Consider the following 14,196-nt stretch of genomic DNA (forward strand, 5'->3'; position numbering starts at 1 on the left):
CCGTTCTTCTAACTGAGAATGCGCAATTGGTTTGATCGACTTGCCGAAGCTCTTCTGGTGGGTTTTCCGACAGTGATTGCCGCCCGTGCGCCGGCTGCTCACATGATCGATCTCCGAAAATATGTACACAACAGAGGTTCCCGCTTAGATCATGGGCGGAAGTAAAACTATAGACTGTAAATTGAACATATTTATGAGTAAATTGTTTTAAAGGCAAAATTAGAATGAAAATTGCAATTAATCATTTTAAAAATGTAATTGGACACTAAGTCAAGTATTCATTAAAAGATTACCAACAGTTTTCTTTCATGTGTTTGTGTCTTGATGTATTCCAAGAAATAATAAAATACTTCGGTGGGATTTTTTCCTGGTCAATGTTATGAGACCGGGTATGTACGTTAGTGCCTCGAAATCTGAAGCAGAAATAATTAAAGACTACATTTACAAGCAGGATAAACATATTTCTAAAGAAAAACAACAGTTCATCAAAGGAAAAATACAAAGTTTCGAGCGAAATTTCTGATACATAAGTTGTGGAAATGATACATGTCGGTCCCATTTTTTTAACCGAATATCCTCATACACTCGAGCGCTCCCGCTGTTGTATTTTGTGCAACATAATGTGGATTTTTTACTGCCATTTTTCGACATCAGACGATCAGATAAATCTCAAATCACTTACTGATCGGCAAATCCGATGTTACGAAGTGATAATTAAAAGTTTTTACCACCCTGTTAGATAAGATATTTCGAAATCTGTAAGATTTAGAAAGTTACTGTTGAAGAAAGTTAAAGTTTTTTTTTTATAAGAACCATTATGCTTTGAAATGTCAAGGCGGCGTCACGCCAAGGCCATGTTAGTCGGCGGAAATTTCCAAAGAAATCGTTTGAAATTTTTAAGGAAAATTATTAAGAACTTCCGCGAAAAATTCTTCCGAATTATCATGGGCGATTCTTCAGAACATCCACGGGAAACTGTTTCGAAATTTTACGGAAAATTGTTCAGGATTTTCAATGAGCATGTTTCGGAATTTCCATTTTTTAGATGTTCCCAACTTTTAGATTTTAAATTACGAACTGAGATGCTTTTTTTTCCTTGGAGAACGCTTTATGTATCGTTTTGAATCAAATTCCTAACATGACTCAACGTTTGAATCAAATTCCGAACAAGATTAAACGAAAATTTGAACCATATTCGTGTAGTTTTTTCCATGGGATCTTGAATTTATTTGCAATCTTGATTCTGCGTACGGAAAACCGAGGAAATTCTTAGTTTTAGGGTGCTAAAAAGCCAGTGTTCGGAATATGAGCCATGTTCGGAATTTGAGTCAATTTTCGCGAATTTCGCGGGTTTGTCGCGAATGTTGCTATTCCAGTCGTGAAAATCGTGGTTCCTTCAAATGTTGTCGTGAAAATCGCGGATTTTTGTTCACTTTTTGGAAAATTGCTGTTTTAGAATTTTCTGAAAATGATTTGGTTGATTCAAGATGCTAATGTTTTTTATATGAGTGTATATACTTTGGGATCCAAACATATTATATCCTAATAAAATTTTAGTTATCGTGTGATTGTTAGTTGCAGGGTGGCCACTGAACCAGAAACCCGTCTGTCTTGTCTGTCTTTTTTCAAACAATATTTCTGATAATTGTTTACATTTTATTTGAATTCTAGGATTCATGAAATGCCGTTTGAATGAGTTTTGTTATAAAATTGTTATAGTTTTTTTTATTAGGATGTATATTGTTATAAGAATTATTTATGAGCTCAAAACTCACAAATTTTCCATGGTATCTCAACAGTTGAATAATTTCTTCGTTTCCAGCATAAAAGCAAAGTAATTCCTTGACAATTTTAGGTCTTAGAAATCACATCTTAACTCTAGAATTATGTTTACAGAAATTTATCATTCTTTTAAAGAATATTTTTTTTCTGATTTTTTGGAATTTTAGAACTGCAATCCTAAATGTAACAAACAAAAACTCCGTTCAATCAAAGATAGTTATTTGGTATTGGCCACTCCGATGTGAATATGTACATTATGTGGAAGATTTTGCCCTCAGTATTGAGGGTCATGAGTTTGAGTCCTATGGAAAGAAAGTGGTTACCTCCAATACACTTTTCAAATCAAATCTTCCACATAATGTACATATTTACATCGGAGATTTTCAGAGCATTGTAAATAAGTAAAAACTAATCTCAAGTGTCAGAGATTTCAGATATTTCAGGAATAAATTTTTCAGTTCAAAATAATAACCGATACCTAACCCTCTAACTTCTAAGATCCTTTCTCGTATACCAGCTTTCTTCTCGAAATACAAATATATTAGCTCTCAAATTTGCTTAGAGTTATATGTTTCTTAGTTTAAATTAAAACTTCTGAATTGTTTCTATTCAAGAAAACACATTCACCGTCTATGAATCTGATTGATAATTTTAGAAAATTATATCCGCATTACAGAATTTCCAAAATTTAAAAAATCATTTTAAAGCTTAGATATAAAACTGGAATCTTGGAAGTATAGCTGAATTTAAGAATTTTTTTTCGAGCACATAGTAGTCTGTGAAACCATTAGGAATTTTTTTCATTTCTTATAAAATGCTTTCAAGCTGTGATATTCTCCGAGAAATCTGACAAAAATAATTCTTGAGCTGTCTTGTTTTTTAATAATGATTCCGATTTTAAGTATAAACTTTTTGAAATCGTTAATTTTTTTTTTAAATCAAGTTCCTAAGGGATGTTATTTTTTTAAACTTGATAAGGCGTTATTTCGAGCAAGTTACGGAATACGATTGCATTGAACTCACATTCACACTTAATTTAATAACCTTGGTTTTGGCTTAATCAGCACGCATTTTAAGTAATTTTGTGTATGGTGGGAGCGCAAAAGTGAACTTTGAAGTTCCGTTAAGGTGTTTGGAACTGAATGTGAACCAAAAGTGAACCAATGGGTTCGGTTAGTAACAAATTTAAGTAAAATCTGAACTTCTTGTTGCTTGGGAACAATATGGAATTGAACCCATGGCCTCTTTCGTATAGAGCAGGAACGAGTGGTGGGCTTCTAACTGCCATGCCTTTTACTAGAAAAAGCGTTGTTTTCTTTGATTTATTTAGGATGTATTGTAAAACAATTCCATAGATTTTCATGCTGAATTTAAGTCACATGTTCAAAAATACGATCGAAAAAAGGCGCGTAAAACAAGCATGGTTGTTCCTCAGATTGATTTGTCAAATGAATGCAAAACCTTATTCCTCGTTCATCTCTCTTCTCGATACACTTCTGCCGGGAAAGTTCCAAAATTTCAAAATTTGACCTGACGAATTGATCATATTATAATTTATATCCGGGACGCCGAATTTTGCTTAGAATTGGTACTTGTATATTCATGGGGAGCAGAATCGCGCAACTCCTATATTTCGCTGTGCTCCAATATGAACTATGCGGTGAAGATAGCTCCATCGTGGACATCGTGGACAGCACACCGTATATTGACCAATTTGTTAAACATTCCTCAGACCTTATAGTAATTTCTATCTGCCTCTGCGTCTATTTATCAGAGAGTTCTTAATGCTTTGTTGAGTAGGATTTGAGGGCCTGTCTGGAGAATCAATTTATAAAAAATCGAGTTCTTAAGGGTTCTGGTCCTCTGGGTTTCTGAATACTTAACAAACTTGAAGTTATTTCTATTCAAGATTATCATTTACTAATTTGTGCGCTTTACGTGTGACCCAACGCCATCTGAAAAACCTACTTAGAACCTCGTATCGATGTCAGTTCCGGTGTATAGAAAATCATTGCTATTGCAGATCCCGAAACCCTTCAAACCCAACTGTGAAATAGCCATTAATCCTTCTTAAACGTATAGCCTATTCACGAGTTTCATCATTTGATAAAATAATGTATCTTGGTATGAATCGTCATGTTCTCTATTTTCAGTGAAATTTAAATCTGTGAACTTTGACATCAAAACACCATGGACAAGTGATAAAGGCTGGAGTTGATTAGGCCATTGGTAATGCAAGGATCCATTTTTATAAACCATGAAATTATTTCTGCTTTGCCTATCATTGATCAAAGTACCTGGATACCTGGATACCTGGTTGGCTACAGCGTCGTTACACATATGCCTGGCGTATTGTAGAGTACCATAATCGTCGGTCTTGGGCGATGTTCCTCCAGTTTCCCCGAACGTTCAGGATCCCCAGGTCCAATTCCACCGCGTGCAGCCAGCGTGTTCGTGGCCTTCCACGAAGTCGCCGGCCCCTATCTGGTTCTCTGTTGAATATTGTTTCGCTATTCTTTCTTCTGACATTCGCACTAAGTGACCAGCCCACTGAAGTCTGCCGTATTTTATACGATTCACAATATTTTCTTCTTTGTATACTTGATACAGCTCATGATTTATGCGTCTGCGCCACACACCATTTTCTATTTTCCCTTGGAGTATTGTACGCAGCACTTTTCGCTCGAAAACCCCGAAAGCTCTCCGGTCGGCCTCTTTTAACGTCCGTGCTTCATGTCCATAAAGGGCCACTGGTTGAATCAGAGTTTTGTATAGAGCAAATTTCGTTTCCATCTGCATGCTGCGGGACCTAAACTGGTTACGTAATCCTTTAAAAGCCCTATTCGCAGCAGCAATACGTGTTCACTTCTTGGGAAACGTCATTGTCACATGTCACAAGTGTTCCAAAGTAAACAAATTCTTCAACAACTTCAAACACATCCCCATCAAGCACTACCTCAGCACCAACACCACTAGGTCTTCCTCTATCTTTACCTGCCACTATGTACTTTGTCTTGGTAGAGTTAATTGTTAAACCTATCCTCGCCGTCTCCCTCTTCAGTGGGACAAAAGCCTCCACTACTGCTCTGCGATCGATTCCAATGAGGTCGATGTCGTCCGCAAAGCATAGGAGCATATGCGACCGTGTGATGATAGTGCCGTTCCTCTGCACGTCAGATCTCCTAATAGCGCCCTCGAGTGCAATGTTGAACAATAAATTCGAAAGTGCATCACCCTGCTTCAATCCGTCTAAGGTCACAAACGAGGTTGACACTTCGTCTGCAATCCGAATACTTGATACGCTGCTTTGAACTCAATGAACAGATGGTGAGTCTGCAAGTTGTACTCCCGGAATTTATCAAGGATCATCCGCAGGCTAAACATCTGGTCCGTCGTTGATCGGCCCTCACGAAAACCACCTGGCTGACACCATAGTCTTGTCTGTCAGCAAATTCCTCTCTCGGTCATTGCATATGGCGTAGTCTTATGCCGCGCGCCATTGACAGTTGCGTAAAACCTCCGCATATAGTTTCTATCCATGTTCTCCTGTGCTTCAGCTATCACACTCTCTTCGTGTTGCCTTTTTTTCTGCGGTAGATTCGTTTCTCTTCTGCCCTTGCTACACTGTACCGCTCTCTGTTGGAACGGGTACGAGCCGCTATCATTCGTGGATATTTTCCCACAATCTGTTGACGTCGCCAGATCCGGTCGTCCAGCTTCTGGTGGGGCTGCTCAGCAACTCCGTCAACTGACAAGCATTGGATATTGAAACGCATCGTTCTGTTGTTTCGTGAATTCGTGACGCTGGAAAGTCGCGCCCGAATTTTTGCAACTACAAGGTAGTGATCCGAATCAATTATCGGACATTTGCATCCCCGATGACAATCTTTACATCGTGTGTTGGGCACTCTCCGTAGTCCTTATCAAGGCTTTCATTGAACTCATCCTTCAAGTCATCAGGCTTATCGTTCGTTGGGGCATAGATGCTGATCAGGCTAAAGTTGAAGAATTTGTCCATAATTCTCAACACGCAAATGCGGTAGCTTATACATCATGCTGCATGATATGCACCGTTTAGTTTAGAGTCCCTCGCTGGCACTCGGGCGATGATCAGCCGCCCCTAACATGGAGTAAATACAGACGCTGTTGTGAGCCGCTCCTAACACGAAGAACAGACGCTCGATCAGATTTGCACCTCCAGAGAGGAGCAAATCCCTCATTACCCTTGCATACGACCATAGTTCCCACCGGGGTTAGTTACCCGATCTTCCCTAAGGTTGCTCGTATCCCGGTCAGCGCCACGAGGAGGTATGGATAGGAGTTGCTGAGTAAGAGGCTAAGGACCGCGAAATGGAGACTATTTTATTTCTTCAGGTACGCGAAGTACCTATGGTATGCTTTACCTAGCATTTGTCGTGCCATTGATCAAAGTTTCGATAGATTAAAAGCAACAGTATTGAAATTTTGCATTTAATGTGTTTCTACGTGGGGGCCCTCCTTAGCCGTGCGGTAAGACGCGCGGCTACAAAGCAAGACCATGCTGAGGGTGGCTGGGTTCGATTCCCGGTGCCGGTCTAGGCAATTTTCGGATTGGAAATTGTCTCGACTTCCCTGGGCATAAAAGTATCATCGTGTTAGCCTCATGATATACGAATGCTAAAATGGTAAACTGGCTTAGAAACCTCGCAGTTAATAACTGTGGAAGTGCTTAATGAACACTAAGCTGCGAGGCGGCTCTATCCCAGTGTGGGGACGTAATGCCAATAAGAAGAAGAAGAAGAAGAACGTGGGGGCAGCAGGGACTATATCCAAGGGCTTGACGATCCCTGTCTAGGCCACTGTATGTTGTGGGGCTTGCTTAGGATGCGGTGGAGTTTGAAAGTGGGCTCTGTTAAACTTCTATAAAAAGCTGCATGTATCCGCAAGTAGGCTCCGCCAAAGCGACCGTGTGCCACTCAAAGCGCACAAGCCCAAGTCCTGGTGTTAACAGGCGCTAAACAGACCTGACACGACGGCCCTCTGACAGGACAGGAGGTTTGCGCAGGCCCAATAAGCTGCCTTTAAGGGGGAATTAAGGTTGACAACACACTACTACATAAATCCGTATTTTTTTTAATGAGTGTTTGTGATGTTGCCCGGTGGTGCACAATTTTCCAATCACAATTTTCAATCACAATTTTCCGAAGGACGGAAAGAGACAGACGACATACCACCGGTGGTGAATAATTCAGAAAACTGTTTTCTTTGCCCAACTTTCCTTGAGCCTTAAGAACAACCATTACGAACGACATAGAAGCTAATACGACTCGATATAATCGGCAACGACCTAGCCGATGAATGAAGATTGCAAGCTTGGAACATAGAACTGCAAGTCGCTAGGCTTCGCAGGTTGGGACAGGATAATCTACGATGAATTACATCCCGCAACTTCGACGTCGTAGCGCTGCAGGAAATCTTCTGGACAGGACAGTACGTGTGGAAAAGCGGGCATCGAGCGGCTACCTTCTACCAAAGCTGTGGCACCACCAACAAGCTGGGAACCGGCTTCATAGTGCTAGGTAAGATGCGCCAACAACGCGTTATTGGGTGGCAGCCAATCAACGAAAGGATGTGCAAGGTGAGGATAAAAGGCCGTTTCTTCAACTATAGCATCATCAACGTACACTGTCCACACGAAGGAAGACCCGACGACGAGAAAGAAGCGTTCTATGCACAGCTGGAGCAGGCATACGATGGATGCGTACTGCGGGACGTCAAAAACGTCATCGGTGACATGAACGCACAGGTAGGAAGGGAGGAAATGTATAGACCGGCCATCGGACCGGATAGTCTGCATACCGTATCGAACGACAACGGCCAACGATGCATAAACTTTACAGCCTCCCGCGGAATGGTAGTCCGAAGCCCTTTCTTCCCCCGCAAGAATATTCACAAGGTCACATGGAAATCATCTAATCAAATAAAGGAAAACCAATTCGACCACGTTCTAATCGACGGCAAATTCTTCTCCGACATCACGAACGTCCGCACTTACCGTAGTGCGAACATTGAATCCGACCACTATCTCGTTGTCGGAGTCGTCCGCCGCGGCTTAACATTGGGCGGCTACAAGACGGTAGACTAAACCAAGACTACGCGCAGCAGCTGGAAGTGGCACTACCAACGGAAAGGCAGCTAGGCGCAGCGTCTCTTGATTTCTTGAAGATGGCTTGAGAGATATTCGATCCGCCATTGGAAGCACCGCAACCGCTGCACTAGGCACGGTGCCTCCGGATCAGAGAAACGACTGGTATGACGGCGAATATGAGCAGTTAGTTGAGGAGAAGAAAGCAGCATGGGCGAGATTGCTGCAACACCGCACGAGGGCGAACGAGGCACGATACAAACGGGCGCGGAACAGACAAAACTCGATTTTGAGGAGGAAAAAGCGCCAGCAGGAAGATCGAGACCATGAAGAGACGGAGCAACTGTACTGCGCTAATAACGCTCGAAAGTTCTATGAGAAGTTAAACCGTTCACGTAAGGGCTACGTGCCACAGCCCGATATGTGTAAGGACATAAACGGGAACCTTCTTACAAACGAACGTGAGGTGATCCAAAGTTGGCGGCTGCACTACGAAGAGAACCTGAATGGCGATGTGGCAGACAACGGTGGCGGTATGGTAATGAACCTAGGAGCACGCGCGCAGGACATGCTACTTCCGGTTCCGAATCTCCAGGATATCCAGAAGGAGATCGGCCGGCTGAAAAACAACAAAGCCCCTGGAGTTGACCAACTACAGGAGAGCTATTTAAACACGGTGGTGAGGCACTTGTTAGATTACTGCACTGGGCAATTACCAAGGTTTGGGAGGATGAGGTCCTGCTGCAGGAGTGGATGGAAGGTATCGTGTGTTCCATCTACAAAAAGGGCGATAAGCTGGATTGTAGCAACTACCGCGCAATCACATTGCTGAACGCCGCCAAATTCTATGTTGCCGACTAACACCAATCGCAAGAGAGTTCGCGGGGCAGTACCAGGCGGGATTTATGGGTGAACACTCTACCACAGTTCAGATTTTCGCTGTACCTCAGGTATTGCAGAAATGCCACGAATACAACGTGTCCACACATCATCTATTTATCGACTTCAAAGCCAAATATGATACAATCGATCGGGACCAGCTATGGCAGCTAATGTACGAAAACGGATTTCCGGATAAACTGATACGGTTGATCAATGTGACGATGGATCGGGTGATGTGCGTAGCTCGAGTTTCAGGGGCATTCTAGAGCCCCTTCGAAATGCGCAGAGGGTTACGGCAAGGTGATGGTCTTTCGTGTCTGCTATTCAACATCGTTTTGGAGGGAGTTATAGTATGGGCAGGGATTGACACGAGTGGTACGATTTTCACGAAGTCCGTCCAGTTATTTGGTTTCGCCGACGACATTGATATTATGGGACGTAAGAGAGATGGAGGAAGCCTACATCAGACTGGAAAGTGAAGCTAAACGGATTGGACTTGTCATCAACACGTCGAAGACGAAGTACATGATAGGAAGAGGCTCAAGAGTCGACAACGTAAGCCACCCACCACGAGTTTTGATTGGTGGTGACGAAATCGAAGTGGTAGAAGAATTCGTGTACTTGGGCTCACTGGTGACCTCCGATAACGATACCAGCAGAGAAATTCGGAGACGCATTAAGACAGGATATCGTACGTACTTTGGACTCCGCAAGACGCTCTGATCGAATAGAGTTCTCTACAAAACGATGTATTATCGCTGAATTATTGATTAATTTGCGAAATGAGATTATATTACCTTCCCTTACCATATGTCTTGTTTTACAAAATGGTAATTGATAGAAACATTATATCTAACCCGCTGAACGTATTGAGATCTTATATGGGAACCTCTGACAAACACAACAACAGCAAACGGGAGAGAAAATTCGCGTATGTTTTCGTCTACCTCACTTGAAACTCTGCCCCCTGTCGTTATTGGTTATTGGTTTTCCGATCTTAACGAGAGATTTATTTTTAATTGGTTTTGTCCTAATCAATGCGGTGAGAAATCACTGCTGCGCTTCGATCGAGCGTGGTCGGTCCTAGAGAAGATTGATGATGATGAAGGTAGACGTCGTCACTCGACGAATAGTAGCAGCACGAGAGTACGAAGCAAAAGCGGAAAGAATTTTCCAGAAGGCGTTGATATTCGGTTTTTGTATTCAATACATGGTAGAGCCACAGATAACGTACATATCAAAATTGAAATTCAAACAAATGTGTGAGGATATTACCAAACGTTGAAAACATTCGTAACGGAGTAGCAAAATGTGGTGGCTTTGCCAGCACTGTGCTGAGATTAGTCGTCAATAAAAATAGAATGAAATGCGAAGAAATGTTAGATTTTGGTACAAAATAATTTAATTTGGCAATAACCGTCTTGATTTTTCGCTTGAATTTTGTTAATATTTTCTGTTTTTTTGTCTTTATTAGCAAAACTTTCAGCCCAAGGCTGGCTCCTCTCGTGCTAATATTTTTGATGAACACGATCGCATAGGTATTTGGAACATTAGCTTTTTTTGTGTCAATTTTATATATTTTTTTAGAGAGTTACTAGGAAGAATTACTAGAAATAATGGTGTCCATAGTGGAGGACCTCCACTGTAGGTATTAATAGATCCACTAAATAAAATGATAAAATGAAACGGTAATTATACAAAATTTGAAGTTATTTAAACTCAGCTGATAGATAAACTAATGAATTCGCTAGCAAAAATGATATTCATGTTTTTTCACACCAACAACTACCAAAAATTTTTACACCACTAATGGGTACAATATTTAGTGTTGGTAAACATTAATTTTGGTTCGCATAGTGATTCTATCCATTGATTACTTATGATACTCGCCACTTTTTGTACAGTTGCTCCACTATTGGTACAAGGGAGTCATTTTTTTTAAAAGGAAAATCATTGTTTTTCAAGCGAAATCTTAGGGTAAGTTGGAATTAACAGCATATTTGTAGCACGATGCATCAACTGAAACCTTCGCAAAGTGTATGTATAATCTTGAAAAATCTCATTAAAAGCCCACTAACATATAACCATATACAAAATTATAGAACATGTTACAAATCACAAACTCATTGTTACAATAAGCCATTCTTGTTTACATATTACATATTACAACATATTACAAATCACAAACTCATTGTTACAAAAAGCCATTCTTGTTTACTGTTGAAAAAAATGTTTCCAATTTGTTTTGATATGGGCGGGTACATCTTGTTATGAATTCAAAGGGCAGTAACCCTACATTTTTTTTAGTAATCTGTATGAAGATGTCTTGTTTCAGACGTCTATAGTTCAAAGTTTTAGGTTGACAACAAGTATGTAGAACACAATTGTTGTATATCGATATCTGTGTTCTGTGCTCGAGTATTCTCCGGCTTTTGACGTAAACCATCTGTAGAAAAATACGTTGTTGAAAAAGCTTCGTAGCACATTGCGTATATTTATCTCTTACAAATTCGAGCAATAAATTGAATGTCCGACGGAAACATTGTTATTCCTTTAAGCAAATTCCTGAGCTGATGTCGCGAAGTGAGATGCCTGCTACTACTGTAGCAGTTTCGAACATAGAAGTACAATTGAGCAGAACATAATTATTTTTTATGAGGCGTCAAGGGACTAGCTTCAAACAGAGTTACTCAATATCAACGGTGTCAGTTGACGATGGTATTTCTGGGGTCACTGTTACTTATTATCACTAGCATTAGGGTGAACTTATTTGTATGTATGGCGATTAACAATACAAGAAACTTGGTACCACTTTACCGCACGATTTCCTCAGACAATTTTAACTCATTTATCCCCTACAATGCACTAGATGTTGTGCAACTTTATTTACTACCATACCCGGTGCATCGGAAAATTTTATTTGGCATCCCATTAAAGCGGATTTGCGCTTACTCGAAGCCGTGTCGCCCGCTCGTGGCAGATTGAATTAACGATGCAACATTCTGTCGCAATTAATTTCCGCTTTTTGAAAACGAATTCGATGAAATGTAGCACGTGGACCAGGTTAGTCTATATTGCAAGTGAAAGTATTCACAAAGCTACGGTGGTCGGCTTTAGTCTGTCCGCGAGAATATGACGGATTCCGCGCAATGCTCAGGGAAGGGAACAGTGCAGAATTATATCCGGCCGAGTGGAAATGGTTTATTGCTCATAGCTTCTAGAATTTGATTTTGGCAACGTTTCGGGTTCATTCTCAATGTTATGGCCGCCGAGTGTTTCGTTTGTCTTGCAACCATATACTTGTTTGTTAGTTTTGTTTATGTGTACTTTGTTGATTGTGGTACCTATGGTGGCGCTTGAACAGAATTTTGTAACTGATACAAACTAGTGCAGATAGAGACGACGGCTCATCACCTTGAAAATTGTGCAACTGGGCGCGTTTCCGTGAGTAGTGTCGTTGACTCTTTGAGGTTGTTTATATGTTCGAACCATTCAAGTGGCTTGGTGAATGATTCTATTTTTACTAGTATAAAAATTTAGATGTGGAAAATCTGAATGTTTGTATTAATGATTTAGTAGTAATAATAACACGCGAATATTTGTTTTCGTCGTCTCTAGACGTCAGTCACCTGATATATTTGAAGTCGCTTCCTTCCATATTGATGTTCCGCGTGTGTGCTCTAGGGATACGGCAGGTATTTTCGTCTGTTCGTCATAGTCTCGAAAACCAATAAAAAGACGCTTTTTTGTAAAACTCATACGTATCAAATCGTAAGCTCAGGAGAAACGTTCTGCTATAGTGGAGTTCTAGCAAATGTACGTTGCTTTCGTTGGTTTTAGCCCCTACGACGATGGACGGAAATACCTGCCGTGTCCCTATCTCTACTTTCGTCTTTGTTGTTTATTTACCTGAGGATTGCACTCGACTAAAAATAAAACTCCTGCACACGATATGACTATCACCCTGTTGTATAGTGGTTAGATTTGTTTTGAAAAGGCAAGTTTTGTGTCGTTAGCATTGCAAGATTTTAATTAAAACCTCGGAACTAGGCCATCAGAGACTTCTCCGGAATTATAGTTTAATTGCGTTCACTACATGTTATCGCTTTGAGCAGTGTTTTATTGGAATTACATTGGTCAACAAAGACATTTCCGGTTAAGAGTTTAAAAAGTACTTCTTTATTTATTTACTTCCATGCTTCTACGTCAAGTTTAACATCCATGCATTTGCATATCATGTAATTAGCAACTGTTGTACTGATTTATGTGATGAGCAAGCACGATTTTTTTATTCTTCATTATAGATAGCGTAGTTTGGGCCAACTGTTCCATAGGGGCAAGTGAGCCATTTGCGGGATATGATGACGTTTCGTTTTAGATTTAGTCTATCAGTTGATCCCGCAAATACATTTTTATTGCGTATTGCTTCTCGTCTACATTATAAATCAAGAACAATAAATGTTTCAATCGGATTATTAAAAAGACCGTATTGGTGACACCATTACATGAATAGCGTTTTTCATCAGGTCGAATAAAGTAGTAATACACAAACCCACTATCAATTATAGTAAATCGTCGTAATGCATTCTTGAAAAACTTTTGAATGTTTAATCGCAAACTTCGCAAACGTCGCAAACTTCAATGAGCTGGTTGCAATTAACAACCATGCATATAGGTAAATAAGCAAAACAGCTTGAAATTTTCAAAAAATGCTGTTCAAAAATGACCTGATAAACATTTTCAATTTTTAAGAACGTGTAATCTGTAGAAATGTTTAAAGCTCTATTTTTTCTAAAATCTTAATCAAATAATCTTTCCGCTCATCCTGAATTATTTTTCATACATTTTAATGCAGACCTGATGAGTGCAAATGTGTTCTACTTCTTGAATGTCAAACTGTAGGGAACTCCCGCCGCCATTACCGTGCGCAAAATACTGGATACGCATTTCATGAAAGATTGTTCATAACAGTTGAAAATACTGCCCGAAAATTAGGAATTTCGGGAAAGTGACGAAAGTTTGGAATAACGTTTCTAATGGAAACCCGAATACTTCAATCTAGTAGAACATATGATGTGAACTAGACGACTTGCCCAATTATTTCAGATTATGTAGCCGTTAGTGCTGAATATTTCAATAAATGGAATTAATCTAGACCAACATTCAGAAAAAGGCGTTACAGCCAAAATTTATTATTTTCGATTCGTTGTCCTGTCCACATGCATAATTGTATACATAGACAAACAACTGAAAATAATTTTTGACAGTTATACTCTTTTCAAATGTTGGTTCAAATCATTTTAACTATAATATAACTATTTCTTGTAAGTTTCGACAGCTTCCGACTAGAAGAGCATAACAAAAATTGAACACAATTTTAACATATTGTGATATTTATAACTTATTTT

The 14,196-nt window shown here is 40.1% G+C and overlaps 1 protein-coding gene across 3 annotated transcripts in view; it reads left to right on the forward strand.

The window, feature by feature from the left end:
• The window catches only part of LOC134212127 (glucose 1,6-bisphosphate synthase), a 340,080-nt gene that overhangs the window by 27,587 nt on the left and 298,297 nt on the right, over positions 1-14,196 (forward strand). The window contains exon 1 of one of the 3 annotated variants that reach the window (XM_062689705.1): positions 11,938-12,232. The exons of the other annotated variants lie outside the window; for them this stretch is intronic. The gene's annotated coding sequence lies outside the window, so the exon portion shown is untranslated. Of the gene's footprint in view, positions 1-11,937; positions 12,233-14,196 lie in introns of those variants that run through there. 3 annotated transcript variants of the gene reach the window in all.

Source organism: Armigeres subalbatus, chromosome 2 (assembly GCF_024139115.2).
Source record: "Armigeres subalbatus isolate Guangzhou_Male chromosome 2, GZ_Asu_2, whole genome shotgun sequence".
NCBI classification, from domain to species: Eukaryota; Metazoa; Arthropoda; class Insecta; order Diptera; family Culicidae; genus Armigeres; species Armigeres subalbatus.